Source organism: Rhinopithecus bieti, unplaced genomic scaffold, assembly GCF_001698545.2.
Source record: "Rhinopithecus bieti isolate Rb0 unplaced genomic scaffold, ASM169854v2 scaffold_51907, whole genome shotgun sequence".
Lineage (NCBI taxonomy): Eukaryota > Metazoa > Chordata > Mammalia > Primates > Cercopithecidae > Rhinopithecus > Rhinopithecus bieti.
In genome coordinates, this window is record NW_016820817.1 from 698712 (window position 1) to 713612 (window position 14901).

General features: G+C 43.8%; 1 long non-coding RNA gene across 1 annotated transcript in view; it reads right to left on the bottom strand.

Annotated features, from left to right (window-relative positions):
* Positions 1–14507, bottom strand: part of LOC108520540 (uncharacterized) — a 16795-nt gene extending 2288 nt beyond the window's left edge. The window contains exons 1-3 of the long non-coding RNA XR_001882931.1: positions 14161–14507; positions 12373–12552; positions 11535–11649 (exon numbers count right to left, since the gene is read on the bottom strand). This is a non-coding gene — a long non-coding RNA (uncharacterized LOC108520540). The remainder of the gene's footprint in view (positions 1–11534; positions 11650–12372; positions 12553–14160) is intronic.
* Positions 14508–14901: the final 394 nt, after the last annotated feature.

The following is a 14901-nucleotide window of genomic DNA, read 5'->3' on the forward strand; positions in this document are numbered from 1 at the left end:
TATTAAAAAAAAAAAAAAAGAAAGAAATGTTCACTCCTGGCTTGTCCCACCACACTCTACAAAGGGGCACTTGACCCTGCCATTGTCTTTCCAGACAGCTCTTCTCTTCCAGACGTCACCTTTCCCAGGCAGTGAGGCCTCCCCGGGCTACAAAGATCAGGCAGGCTGCAGTGCCCGGCTAGTTGAAGAAATGAATGTTATCTCCTAGCTACCAGGAGGACTACCTCAGTGAGGCTTTTCAACTTGGAAGTTCCTTACAGTAAAATAGGGAAGCTTCTCATTATGCCCAGCTAATACAGCACTGATGGGCACAGGGTTGAGAAGGCGCCCAAGGGAGGCTCTGAATTCTCCTTCCTGTTGCCCCTCTCAACCCCTCCTTAATTTTCTTCTACTGAAATAAAAAAAAAAAAAAGTGAAAGAAAATGTTCAAAACTGACTCAGAGAAGCAATAGGTCCTAACTAAAGCAACATTTGCAAAACAACAAACTTACTATTAGCTCTGCCCATCGCACTACCTGACAAGCAGTGCTTAAAATAAGACAGAAGGAAGCAGGGAGGCTCATTCATGCACTGCCCACAGCCAGGAGACAGTGCCTGCCTTGGAGGGGCGCTCCCAGCACGGGGAGGCCGGTGGGAAACAACCACAGCAGAGTTGATAGAGGCCCTGACACGGCTGCTCAGCCTGCTCTGGGAACATGAGGTAGGAACAAACTACTAGTTCATCCTGGGGAGGCCAGGGAAGGTCTCACAGAGCTAGGGCAGGAGCGGAATCTTACAGGATGAGCCCACCAGGAAGACAAGAGGAGGAAAGTGGGAAGCAAAGGGTGTTTCAGACAGGGACAGTAGCCTGTGCAAAGACAGACACCTGAACAGAATGATGCTGAGTATAGGAAGAATAGCCGAGTTCCCTGTGGGGCAGGGGCAGGCAAGGAAAAGAGCAGGGAGACCCAGCACCAGGAGAACTTAGGACGGGGGCCCTCCTGAACGCTGCTTTTCAAGCCCCACAGACTGATTCAGAGTCCTTAGGGTGGGACCCAAGAGTCTACATCCAGGTGGCCCTGAGGACCCAGTGTGGGAATGGGTCATAGACAACAAGGAATCACTGGCATTTTCACACAGCAGTGTGATGCAACCAGATTTGCTTTTAAGAAACACTGTATTTGTGGGAAAATGGAGAAGGAAGTGGAGCTTGCAGAGCCTGAAGAAGAGATCAATCAGGAGATGATTCTAGCTATCCTGTGGAGCCGTGATAAATGAAAGCAACTGGGGGGAGGAGAGGGGTGAATTCATGAGATATTTCCAAGGTACAAACAACAGAACTTGATGAGCAATTACATGTGGGTGGTGAAGGAGAGAAAACAGTCAAAATGATTCCAAAGTTTCCACCTCAGGCTCCCCAAGGGTTGAGAGCTCTTAAGAAAAAGAGGGAATGGAGGTCAAGAGGAAGCTTGCATTTGTGGGGCAGGCAGTGAGAACTCTCCATGGAGTTTAGTTGGGGTGTGCAGCCCATGAGATGGCTGTGGATAACTGCATGTCCAGAGAGGACAGCAGGAAGCCACAGGCACTGCAGGGAGGAGCAGAGATTAAACATGGGGATTTGGAGTAGTAACTGACAAGGAGAGGCTGAGGATGCCCAGGGAGAGTGGACAGAGTGGGCGTGCACCTGGAGATGCCTCCAACAGGAAAGGTGGTGGAGACCCAGAAGGAACAGCAAAGAAGGAGGAGGAAAAGCTGCTTAAAATAGTGTGGGAAATTGTAAAAGAGAGAGTTTCAAGGAGAGAATGAGAATGTCCAACACCCAAGAAAGGTCAGATAGGGATAGAGCGGAAACACGTAGATTAGGTGTGGCAATTCCAAAGCCACTGCCAACCCTAGAGAAGGCGACCATGGTGTGCTGGGATCCGGAGCCAGACCACAGCAGGCTGAGAAGTAAATCAAAGCCAGGAGGAGAAGACAGCAATTGCAGACTCTTCTTTTATTGTGGACGAAAAGAGACAGAACAGTCACCAGAGGGAATGACAGAGTGAGATATATGGAGCCTTTCCCCTCTTTTTAAACTTTTCACTCTATTAAAATAGCATGCCTTAACATGAGTCATTGAATATAATGATTATTTCCTACATTCTATAGATATCCAAAATGATTAGAAATATTTTCTACTCTAGCACTTCCTGACAATGTATTTGCAGAGGGTACAATCTCAGCAAGTTAGGGTGAGAGTTTTCTTTTCAGTTTGAGTATTTGAGAATGGCCATATGGATTCATATCATCTCATATCCTTGCAGTAAAAAAACATGAACACCAGGGTTACAAGGGAGTTTGCACAATGTTTGTAAGAAGTGATGTAAGCAATAAGAATGAGGTTCAAACTCCATGCTCCTTGGGTAATCCTTGCATCACAAAAGTGTTGGTATTAATAGTGTGTGACCCATTTAATTCTCACAACAGTTCAGTTGTTCTTCCTAAATAATAGCAAACCTTTATAGAGTGCTTATTATATTCCAGGCAATATCCTAAGTGCTTCAATATGTAATCCCACCTGATACTCAAAATAATCTTATGAAAAAGATACTATTATTATCCCATTTTACAATGAGAAAACTGGAATTCAGAGGGCCTAAAGTAACCTGCTCAATATCACATAGCTAGTAAGTAGGGATGAATTTCCAAATGATGTTATTAAATTTAGAAATTAAGGGGAAATGGCCAAATGTAAAAGAAGTTAAAAATGCGAAGGGGCCAAAACCAGAAACAACTCAATGTCCTCCAACAAGAGTATCAATAAACAAATTGTAGTTTATTTAAACAACAAAATACAACTCAGAATCAACTACAGATATATGCAGTGACATGAATGAGTCTCAAAAATTATGTTGAAGTATATGAAAAAAAGCTCAACACCACTGATCATTAGAGAAATGGAAATTAAAACCACAATGAGGTACTGTCTCACACCAGTCAGAATGGCTATTATTAAAAAGTCAAAAAATAATAGATGCTGGAGAGGTTGCAGAGAAAAAGGAACACTTACACACTGTTGGTGGGACTGTAAATTAGTTTTACCATTGTAGAAAACAGTGTGGCGATTCCTCAAGGACCTAAAAACAGAAATACCATACGATCCAGCAATTCCATTACTGGGTATATATCCAAAGGTGTATATAAATTGTTCTATCAGAAAGGCACACTGTGTGTGGTGGCTTACACCTGTAATCCCAACACTTTGGGAGGCTGAGGTGGGTGGGTGGATCAGCCTGGCCAAACCAGCCTGGCCAACATGGTGAAACCCTGTCTCTACTAAAAACACAAAAATTAGCCAGGCGTGTTGGCGCATGCCTGTAGTCCCAGCTACTCGGGAGGCTGAGTGGGGAGAATCGCTTGAACCTGGGAGGCGGAGGTTGCAGTGAGCCAAGATTGTGCCACTGCACACTCCAGCCTGGGTGAGACAGCAAGACTCTATCTCAGAAAAAAAAAAAAAAAAAGAGAGAGAGAGAAAAAAAGAAAAGAAAAGGAGAAAGAAAAGAAGAAGGAAGGAAGAAAGGAAGGGCACATGCACACATGTTTATTGCAGCACTATTCATGATAGCAAAGAGATGAAATCAACCTAAATGTCCATCAATGACAGTTAGGATAAAGAAAATGCGGTACACAGACACCATGAAATACTATGCAGCCATAAAAAAGAACAAGATCATGTCCTTTGAAGGAACATTAATGGAGCTGGAGGCCATTATTCTTAGCAAACTAATGCAGGAACAGAAAACCAAATACTGCATGTTCTCACCTATAAGTGGGAGCTAAATGATGAGAACACATGAACACATAGAGGGGAACAACACACACTGGGGCATATTGGAGGATGGAGGGTGGGAAGAGGGAGAGGATCAGGAAAAATAACTAATAGGTACTAGGCTTAATACCTGGGTGATGAAATCATCTGTACAACAAACCCCCATGACACAAGTTTACCTGTGTAACAAACCTGCACATGAACCCCTGAACTTAAAATAAAAGTTAAAACAAAATAACTTTTATTTAGTAAAATAAAAGTTAAAAACAAAATAACTTGTATTTAGTAAAATAAATTACATTGAATGAAAAATCAGACAACCAAAGAAATATATACTGTACAGTTCTATTGATACAAAGTTCCAGAAGAACTAATTTCCAATAATAGAAGTCAGAATAGATGTTACTGGGGTACAGGAGTGAGAGCGTGGTGGGCTCCTGAAAGGGGTTAGGGGAATTTTCTGAGGTGAGGAAAATGTCTTATATGAGGGTGGTAATCCAAAATGAAGTCATATGTAAATGAACTTTAGAAAACAAGAAAGAGTCAGAAGTATGATGGAGAAAGGCCAACGAGCAGGCTGAGGGGCTCAGTTAACAAACACAGATGCAGGCTTAGCTCCAGACAAGCCCCTAAGCCCTAATCCCTGAGAAGGAGGGAGATCCAGTTCTGTGGCCAGCAGAAGGATGGCAGTAGCCAGCCGAGGGAACTGACATCAGAAGACTCGTCTGTCGTTTCAGCTGGAGGAGTAAGACTGGGAGAATACTTTTCCAACAGTAGATGTTCTTGGGGACAAGGATGTTAGATCTGGGACAACCCCCTTTTACAGATAAGGACACAGTGTTAGTGACTTATTCATGATTACATAACTAATTAGCCACAGAGCTGGAATCAGCACACAGTTCCTTTACATCAATAAAATAAGTCTATTGGGGTAGTGTCAGAGCCTCCTCAAATGCATGACCCTGCATCACTTCCCACCATTGACTCTCATCACTGCTAATGAAGGCTCTGACCCTTGCTTACTCAAAACAAATGAATGACTTCCAGTTGTCTCTTCATTAAATAAACACTCATCTATCACCAATCACTGGCCAGGTGCTGTTAGGTGCTGAAAATCCAAAAAGAAAAAGCCACTGTCCCTGTTTTCAGGTAACTTAAGGTTGGTGAGGTGAGACCCATGTGAGTGGGTCACACTAGGGAGTACTAGAGTACTCATCACACTAGAGATGAGTACCAGAGTACGAGAGGGGAGAAGGTTTACTGATGGCACAAGCAGAACTCAAGCAATCCCGCTAAGGTGAGGAGTTGAGAAGTCTTCCTTAAGCCTCTGAGAGGATGGGGCAGGCTGAGGTCAGAGAACTGAAGAGAAGAGTTTAGGGACAGAATCACCCCCACTGAAAGCACAGGCAAGCACATGCACAGAGATGCAAGCAACTCTCTTCCCCTGCTCCCCATCCAAGACCCCAGGGCTCAGGGGTACAAGTCTGGCTCCCCTTAGTGAAGTGCACCAGCCAAATGGACCTGTAAAAACAATCAGTGTCAAAAGTATCCGTGAAGAGTTTGGCTTCAATACATCCCTGAAGATAAATATGATGCAATCTCAACATGTGCTTATTTTACAAACAGAATTTCCACAACAGAATATGGACTAAGCTTTGGTGAGTGGAAACATGATGCTTTTAAGCACATTTTAACGAACACAGTGATCTTTAAACAGTCACCTACACAGTATGGTGCTGGCATAAGAACAGATGCAGAGACCAATAGAACAGAATAAACCCACAAATAAATCCACATATCTACAATGAACTCATTTTTGGCAACAGTGCCAAGAACATACATCAGGGAAAGAACAGTCTCTTCAATAAATGTGCTTGGAAAACTGGATATCCATATGCAGACGAATGAAACTAGACCCCTGTCTCTCACCATATACAAAAATCAAATCAAAATGGACTAAAGACTTAAATCTAAGACCTCAGACTATGAAACTACTACAAGAAAATACTGGAGAAACTCTCCAGGATGTTGGACTGGAGAAAGATTTCCTGAGTAATACCCCACAAGCACAGTCACCAAAGCAAAATTGGACAAATGGGATCACATCAAGTTAAAAAGTTTCTGCAGAGCAAATGAAACAATCAATGAAGTGAAGCGATAGCCCACAGAATGGGAGAAAATATTTGCAGACTACCCATCTGACAAGAGATTAATAACCAGAATATATAAGGAGCTCAAACAACTCAGGAAAAATATATAATAGGAAAAAAATATAATAATCTGATTTAAATATGGGCAAAAGGTTTGAATAGACATTTCTCAAAAGAAGACATACAAATGGCACACTGGCATATGAAAAGGTGTTCAACATCACTGATCATCAGACAGATGCAAATCAAAACTACAATAAAATTTGTACTACAATTAGTGCAATAAAATTGGCTTTTACCCAAAAGACAGGCAATAACAAACGCTGGGGAGGATGTGGAGAAAGGGGAACCCTCATACACTCCCCTTAGTACAATCACTATGGAGAACAGTATGGAGATTTCTCAAAAACCTACTGTATGAGCTACCATATGATCCAGCAATCCCACTGCTGGGTGTACCTGAAAGAAAGGATTTCAGTATATTGAACAGAGACAATCTGCACTCCCATGTTTATTGCAGCACTATTCACAATAGCAAAGATTTGGAAGCAACCTAAGTGTCCGGCAACAGACAAATGGACAAAGAAAATGTGTTATAGGCAGGGTGCAGTGGCTCACGCCTATAATCCCAGCACTTTGGGAGCCTGAGGCAGGAGGATCACTTGAGCTCAGGAGTTTAACGCCAGCCTGGGCAACATGGTAAAACACTGTATCTACACTACATTAAAAAAAAAAAAAAAAAAATTAGCCAGTGCACGCCTGTAGTCTCAGCTACTTGGGAGGTTGAGGTGGGAGGATGACTTGAACCTGAGAGGTGGAGGCTGCAGTGATCCATGATCATACCGCTGCACTTCAGCCTGGGTGACCGAGCAAGACTCTGTCTCAAAAACAACAACAACAAAAGTATATGTGCTATATACATACAATGGAGTACTATGAAGCCATTGAAAAGAATGAGATTCTGTCATTTGCAACAACATGGATGGAACTAGAAGACGTTATGTTAAGTTCAGACACAGAAAGAAAGAAATTTAGCATGTTCTCACTCTTTTGTGGGAACTAAAAATTCAAACAATTGAACGCATGGGGACAGAGAGTAAAAGGATGATAAGCAGAGGCTGGGAAGGATAGTGGGGAGAGAAAGGTGGGAAATGGAGATGGCTAATGGGTACAAAAATACAGTTAGATACCATGAATAAGATTTAGTATTTGATAGCACTAGAGGGTAACTACTGAATCAGCAATAATTTATTGCACATTTTAAAATAACTGAGTGAATACAATTGGAATGTTCATAACACAAGAAATGATTAATGCTTGAGGTGACGGAAACCCATTTACCCTGATGAGATGATGACACGTTGCATGCCTGTATCAAAATATCTCATGTGCCCCATAAATACCCACATCGACTATGTACCTATAAAACTCAATCATTACAAATATTTTTAAAAACCAGTCGCCTAAACCTGTTCCACAATCAGTAGTCACGAACAATAACTGCTGGCTTTATCAACCAGTATCTCCTGAATCCAAGAAACGCGCACACTAGCTGAAATGCAGGCCACAGCTCTCCCAGTGATGGATAGCCAAACAAAGGCAGCACTAATGAAAAATTAATGAAAACAGTTACTTCCATAAGAAAAATGATCTGTTTTCTCCCACCTTCGTATTGATTTTTAACCAGCCTTGTAATTGGAATGTATATGTTATCCTAAGGTAAAGGCAGGCAGAGGGGAGCAGACTGTGTAATCCACTCCAATGTGGGCAGGCTGTCAGCCATGCAATGAAGCTTTAGCCTGAGAAGCATAGCCTCTCCCTCTCATATTCTCTCTACCCAGGCTGAAACCTGATCCTCCCAGGCTCTGAGTCCTGAGTCATTCCAAGGTTATGAATACTGATGACACCCTAATGTTCCTGTGTCCATCAGGGAACCCACTTTTAGGATCATCTTCTCCTATAGCATTCAATTGAAATAAATACAACCCCAATCTTCACAGTGCAGGAAGTCCCATCTCTCCCCCAAGTTCTGAGGAATTCCTTGGAGATTTATCTTTCCCCATGGTCACTTTTCTTTTTTTTTGAGACGGAGTCTCAGTCTGTCACCCAGGCTGTGCAGTGGTGCGATCTCAGCTCACTGCAACCTCTGCCCAGGTTCAAGCGATTCTCCTGCCTCAGCCCTCTGAGTAGCTGGAATCACAGGTGCACACCACCATGCCTGGCTGATTTTTTATTTTTAGTAGAGATGGGGTTTCACCATGTTGATCAGGCTGGTCTCAGTACTCCTGACCTCATGATCCACCTGTCTCTGCCTTCTAAAGTGCTGGGATTACAGGCGTGAGCCCCCGCGCCAGGACCATAGTCACTTTTTGTATCTCACTCACTCAATTCCAGCCTCAACTCTCCCATCCCCTCTTCTCTCATCTGCTGTGGCTCTCACCGAATCTACCACATTTTGTCACAAGCTTGGATATAGCCCACCTCCTTGCCTCTCCAAAGACACTAACCTAAAGCAGTATTAGGTTAGGATAAAGTTAGTTAAAGCAGACCGGGCATGGTGGCTCATGCCTGTAATCCAGCACTTTGGAAGGCTGAGGAGGGCAGATCACCTGAGGCCAGGAGTTCAAGACCAGCTGGGCCAACATGGAGAAACCCCATGTCTACTAAAAAATACAAAAATTAGCTGGACGTGGTGGCGTGTACCTGTAGTCCCAGCTACTAGAGAGGCTGAGGCACAAGAATTGCTTGAACCTGGGAGGCAAAGGTTGCAGTGAGCCGAGTTTGTGCCACTGCACTCCAGCCTGGGCAGCAGAGGAAGACTCCGTTTCAAAAAAAACAAAAAACAAAAAAACATAAAGTTAGTTAAAGTAGACTGAGGCAGGTTGGAGGGTAGAATCCTCATTTGCTTTGCTCACCACTGAATCCTAAATGCCAAAGTTCTACTTGGAGTATCACAGGAGCTTAAAACTAATAATAAGCCTACAGTATAGACACAGACCTTGAACAACCAAATTCATAGAGACAGAAAGTAGACAGGTGGTTGCCAGGGGCTGAGGGAAGGGAAGCATGGGGAGTAATTCTGTAATGAGTGCAAAGTTTCAGTTTAGAAGATAAAAAAGTTCTGGAGAGGTCAGGCATGGTGGCTTATGCCTGTAATCTCAACACTTTGGGAGGCCGAGCTGGACAGATCACTTTAGGCCATGAGTTCAAGACCAGCCTAGCCAACATGGTGAAACCCCATCTCTACTAAAAATACAAAAACTAGCCAGGCATAGTGGCACACACCTGTAATCGCAGCTACTTGGGAGGCTGAGGCATGAGAATCGCTTGAACCCTGGAGGCAGAGCTTGCAGTGAGCCAAGATCGTGCCATTGCACTCCAGCCTGGGCGACAGAGTAACACTCCGTCTCAAAAAGAGAAGAGTTCTGGAGAGGCATGGTGGTGAAGGTTGCATAACATTGTGAATATTCTCAGTGTCACTGAACTGTCCACTTAAAAATAGTTAAAATGGTAAAGTCTATGTTATGTGTATTTTACCACAATTTTTAAAATTGAATGAAGCAATGATAGAAGAAAAGAGGAGTGGAGCTCAGTTCTCTTTTATCCTAAAACTAAACATCTGTTCTCAGGACTCCTAAATGTCCCAGCTCGTGGGGTGGCTGCCTGGTCCAGAGCTCTCCCAAGTGAGTGCTGCAGACCTATTTACAACGTAGTCCAACTGGAGAGAGTAGAACGAATTACAACTTCTATTTCTATATTTTAATATTTTCTATTTTGGGGGTGTATTTAAACATATATAATACTATAGAAGCACATGTAGATAACTTAGAAACAATTACATTTACATTGGAGGAATGTCAAAAACTTTATACTCCTGGATTGCATAATCAACAAACCTTGAAGATCATTATTATTATTAATTTGTGTAGCTTTAAGTGGTACAAGTACAGTTTTGCTACATGGATATATTGCTTTTGGTGAAGTCTGGGCTTTTAGTGTAACCATCATCTGAATAATATACCTTGTATCCATTAAGCAATTTCCCTTATTATGATTTATTTATTTATTTAGAGACAAGGTCTTGCTCTGTCCCCCAGGCTGGAGTGCAGTGGCACCATCTTGGCTTACTGTAGCCTCTACCACCTGGGCTCAAGTGATCCTCCTACCTCAGCCTTCTAAATAGCTGGGACTACAGGCACACACCACCATGCCCAGCTAAATTTTTTATTATTTGTAGAAACGAGGTCTCACTATGTCACCCAGTCTGGTCTTAAACTGCTGGACTCAAGCAATCCTCCCACCTTGGCCTCCCAAAGTATTGGGATTACAGGTGTGAGCCACTGCTCCTAGACTCATATTATTATTTTTTAATGTCTAGCTTACTTTACTAGCTGCGAGCTCCACAGGGACAGGGATCTTCATATGCTTTGTTTTTTGTTTTATTTAGTTGTTGTTGTTTTTTTTTTAATTTTTACAGATGGAGGGTCTTGCTATGTTGACCCGGCTGGTCTCGAACTCCTGGCCTCAAATGATCGTCCCATCTCAGCCTCCCAAAGTGCTGGGATTACAGCGTGAGCCACCAAACACCCCGGCCAGATGTTCATACGTTTTGTTTATCTGTGTATCCCATACCTCCAGCACAGTATCTGACATACAGCAAGTTCTCATGGATAGCTGCTGATGAATGAGTTGTGGCTGCTGTTACCACTACTCTCTCTAAAGCAGACACTCTTAGCCCATGACCATGCCATGCTGCTGGGGGCTTCTGGCCCACTGGGACATGCTCTCTTCCTCTTTCTTCTCCTTTTCTTTTTTTGCTATAACATCCTACAGTTTTCTAATCTGTAAAATGAGGACATTGGGCAGAATGCTTCCACAGTTCCTTTCTTTTTTTTCTTTTTTTTTTTTTCGAGATGGAGTTTCACTCTTGTCCCCAGGCTGGAGTGCAATGGCACGATCTCGGCTCACCACAAACTCCGCCTCCTGGGTTCAAGCAATTCTCCTGCCTCAGCCTCCCGAGTAGCTAGGATTACAGGCACGCGTCACCACGCCCAGCTAATTTTGTATTTTTAGTAGAGACGGGGTTTCTCCATGTTGGTCAGGCTGGTCTTGAACTCCTGACCTCAGGTGATCCACCTGCCTCGACCTCCCAAAGTGCTGGGATTACAGGCGTGAGCCACTGCGCCTGGCCCAAAGTTCCTAACTTTCTGTGATGCTGATTTTCCTGCCTAAATGCCAGCTACTAGGTTGAAGTCATTTCTAAGCCATAACATGAATCTGAATCAGGGATAGACACATGCAGCTTCAAGGTGACTTTGGGGACTTGGCCTGACTTTTTTTATCAATATGGGCAAACTGCCGACATCTCCTCTAGAATACCAAAAGCCACGTACATTACAGAATCTCACCAGCCAAGGCTCTTCCGCTGTTCAAAGTAGGTGTCAAGGAAAGGTGGCCCTTTTAGAGGCAGAAAAACACATTTACATTGAGTTGCCATTAAGATCTTGGTTTCACAGAACCCAGGTTTGATGGGAAATCCGTGTTTCCTGACTTGGCCCTGTGTTGGTCATGCAGCTGGACAATCCCAGGTGGACCTCCCTTGTCCATGCACACATTTCCGAAGTGACTTGGAGCAATTTTCTCAACCTGCCTGCATCTCACATTTCTCTCCTGATAATCCAAGAAAATAACATTCATTTTGTGGGGCTGCTGGAATAATAAAAAGATGCATACACAGTGAGATCTCCATAAAATAGAACCTTGATCGCATTATATTTTGTTTTCTCAAATGGGAAACGAGACTAAATCAGTAGTTTTCAGAGGAATTCCAGAATTCTCAAGAGCTGCCAGAATGGGGCTCCGGGTAGTTCATCCTCCAAGATGCCCCACCTTTTTTTCCAGCTCTGCTTTTCTCAGATTTATGGATGTTTATTTCTTTTGAAAAAAAAAAAGAGGGAGATTCTGCAGATTTTGCTTTAAAAATATTGGACTAGATAAGCAGATAATTTTTAATCCTATGAATCTAATTAAAAGAAAGTAAGATGCCTGAACTCAAACCACTGCGCAGGTGATCTCACCTGACAGAGAAAGTGGGATTGCCCTGCCCCCAAATTTCCCAGTTCCCTTCGCTGGGCTCTGCCCGGAAGAGTTCCCTGTTAGAATCATCTCTGGGACATGTTGGTGGTGGTTAAACACCCACTCTTGGTGAAATATCTCACACTGCCATCTCTGCCTACAACCGCTCATCCCTAACCACTCACTTTCAAGAAAGGGAGGAAGGAGGAGACAGTGAGTTATTAGGAAATAATCCGAATACACCCAGGCCTGCTGTCTCTCCCATCTTTCCAATCCAAGTTCAGCCTCGAGCATAGATTTAAAATGACATTGTTCCGGAGTGGTCTTCAAATGCAACAGGCTGTGATTAATGCTCACACTGACCTTTAAGGCCATGGGCAGCCTTCTGGACTGTTCTCCATGGGCTGGTGCTAATCTGAGTTCAGGTCATGGTGGAAATAGCCTGGTTCAGAGGTGTGGAGCAGACTCAGCTTCTTCATTTGTGGCAGAAAATCCTTGGGCAAATAACTTGCATGCTTTAAGCCTTGGTTTTCACACCTGAAAAATGAAGGTAAACAGCATTCACCTTCCTTATCTCACAGGACTTTTGTGAGAAGCTCATTGAAGACTGGATGTCAGAACCAGATAGAACCACACAGAAGGGAGGTCCGAGGTTACCAGAGACCATCTGAGTCTGCCTCTAGCTGAGGAGGTTGGTGTGGCAGGAAGGGGCCGGGCCATTCTCTGGACACATCTATGGATCCTCTGGCATGAAGTCATTTGGAGAAGGAGAGGACATGGGGCTGCAGGTTCCTACATGATCCATCCTCGCGTCTAATCCCAAAGCTCACATTCACAGCTTGCCCAATGCCAGGCAGGGAGGATGAAAGTGTCCTGGCTGAGATTCCATCCAGATACCACTAACTCTTCCAAGATTAAACAGATAGTGCCTTTCACTCCCACAGCCTCTCAAAGCCCAGCTGGCCTTTGGTTCAACAGGACCCAAGGCAGGAATGGGGTCCCACCTTCTCCTGCCACTCAAGGTGGGCATGAGGGATCTGCAGGCATAGTCACTTGTTTTGAGGACATCTAGGGTGTGGAAAGCCAGAGAATGCCCATAGAAGAGAGCTAATGACATGGGCCAGGGAGCAAATGTGACTGAACCAACTGGGCAGGTCCAGTGCACGTGGAGGCACACCTCATTGTCCTGCACTGGCTCTTCTTCCTACTCTGTGTGGCCTTGGGCAAGTCACATCACCTTCTCAGGCTTCTATAGATTAATGGAGTTGGACCAGAATCTTGCTTTTCAGATGGGTGCATTTAGGCCCATTACTCAGTGGCAAAAAGCTACAAGTTACTCATCTTCCCAGAATGCCAATTTTACTTGGAGATTGGAAGAAACAGTTTTTCATTTTCTTAAACAGTTTTATGAGATATAATTCACATCCCATACAATTCACCCACTGAAAATGTACAATTCAGTGCTTTTTAGTGTATTCACAGAGTTTTCCCAGCATCCCCACCATCAATTTTAGATCATTTCCATCACCCCAAATGGGAGAAACCCATTTCCTTCAGCCACCACCTCCCACCACGCAGTCCTTCCAGCTCCTGGCAACCACAAATCTACTTTCCATCTCTACAGGTTTGCCTGTTTGGGACATTTCATATAAACAGAATCATACACTATGCGTTCTTGGAAGGCTGGTTTTTATATTAAAACAAACAGTTGTGTTATGAAAAGCATGCCAAAATTACATTCATTTTCAAATCATAAAAGACTTTTCAGAGAAATCTCCCACATGTCTGGCAGCTTCATGCTCAGTCTGAGTCTCCTTTGGGGACAGTAGTTCACTCTCCTCTGCCTCCGGGGCCACTTGGTGGAAATTCTGGACGGCACTGGACTTAAGGATCTAGATCCAATCTTTGAAAGACCCCAAGGCTCAGTTAGATAAACCAACAGAGTGATTTTCCAGGAGAAAAAGTCACTAATCATGACTTTCTATTACCATTTTCCTCCTCATCCCCTCATCTTTCCATCTTATCTCACCTCCACACAGAGGTCTACATTTAGAATAACTGAAAAAAAATAAGAAGATGATCCCACTATTTCAGATTTCCATGTGAAAGCATAACAGGTTGCGGCTGCCCTCCCTGCCCACTCACCTTGTGCCATTCTTCCAGTCTCTGGGAGGAGCTTCTTCATCTGTTCTATTCAGTGCACCTCCCCGTGCCCAGTACAGAGCCTTGGAATATGATAGTGAAGCCCAGTTCCAGCTCCACAAATATTTGATGGAAGAAAGACATGGAAGAAAGGCTGAAGGAAGAAAAGGAGGAAGCAAGAGAGAGGGAGAGAAAAAAACTAGGATTTCAGGATCCGAGCAGCCCTCTATCTCCTCATCTCCACACCGCGCTGCAGTGCAGCCCCCTAGGGCTCTGAATTCGCCCATCTCAATCACCTGCTTCTCAGAAATCATTACTGCCCCAAATCAAGACAACGAAACCAACTGCTCACTAAGGAATTTGAAAATGAAGAGCTGTGAGTGGGCTGGGGAGGGTAATTAGACCAGGAAGCAGAGCACTTTTCACTGACAGAGTGCTTTTGCATATATTATCTCATTTGACCTTCCCAGAAGTCTGGCGAGAAAGCCAAGGCCGGGATTCTGTAGGCTGTTTTGGATGAAAACAAAAAAAACCAAAAAACAAAAACCCAGCACTTAGGTAGAATGCAGTACTTTGGCACACACAGGTTCTAGAATCACTTAGCTTTGTTTAAATCTGAGCTCTGGCCCTTGCTATCTGTGTGACCTTGGGACCAGTGCCTGACCTTGGTTATGCTAAGGGGCACAGGCAACTGCACAGTGTCATGGGGAGCAGATGGGAACTCACAGGGAGGAGGGTCTGCAG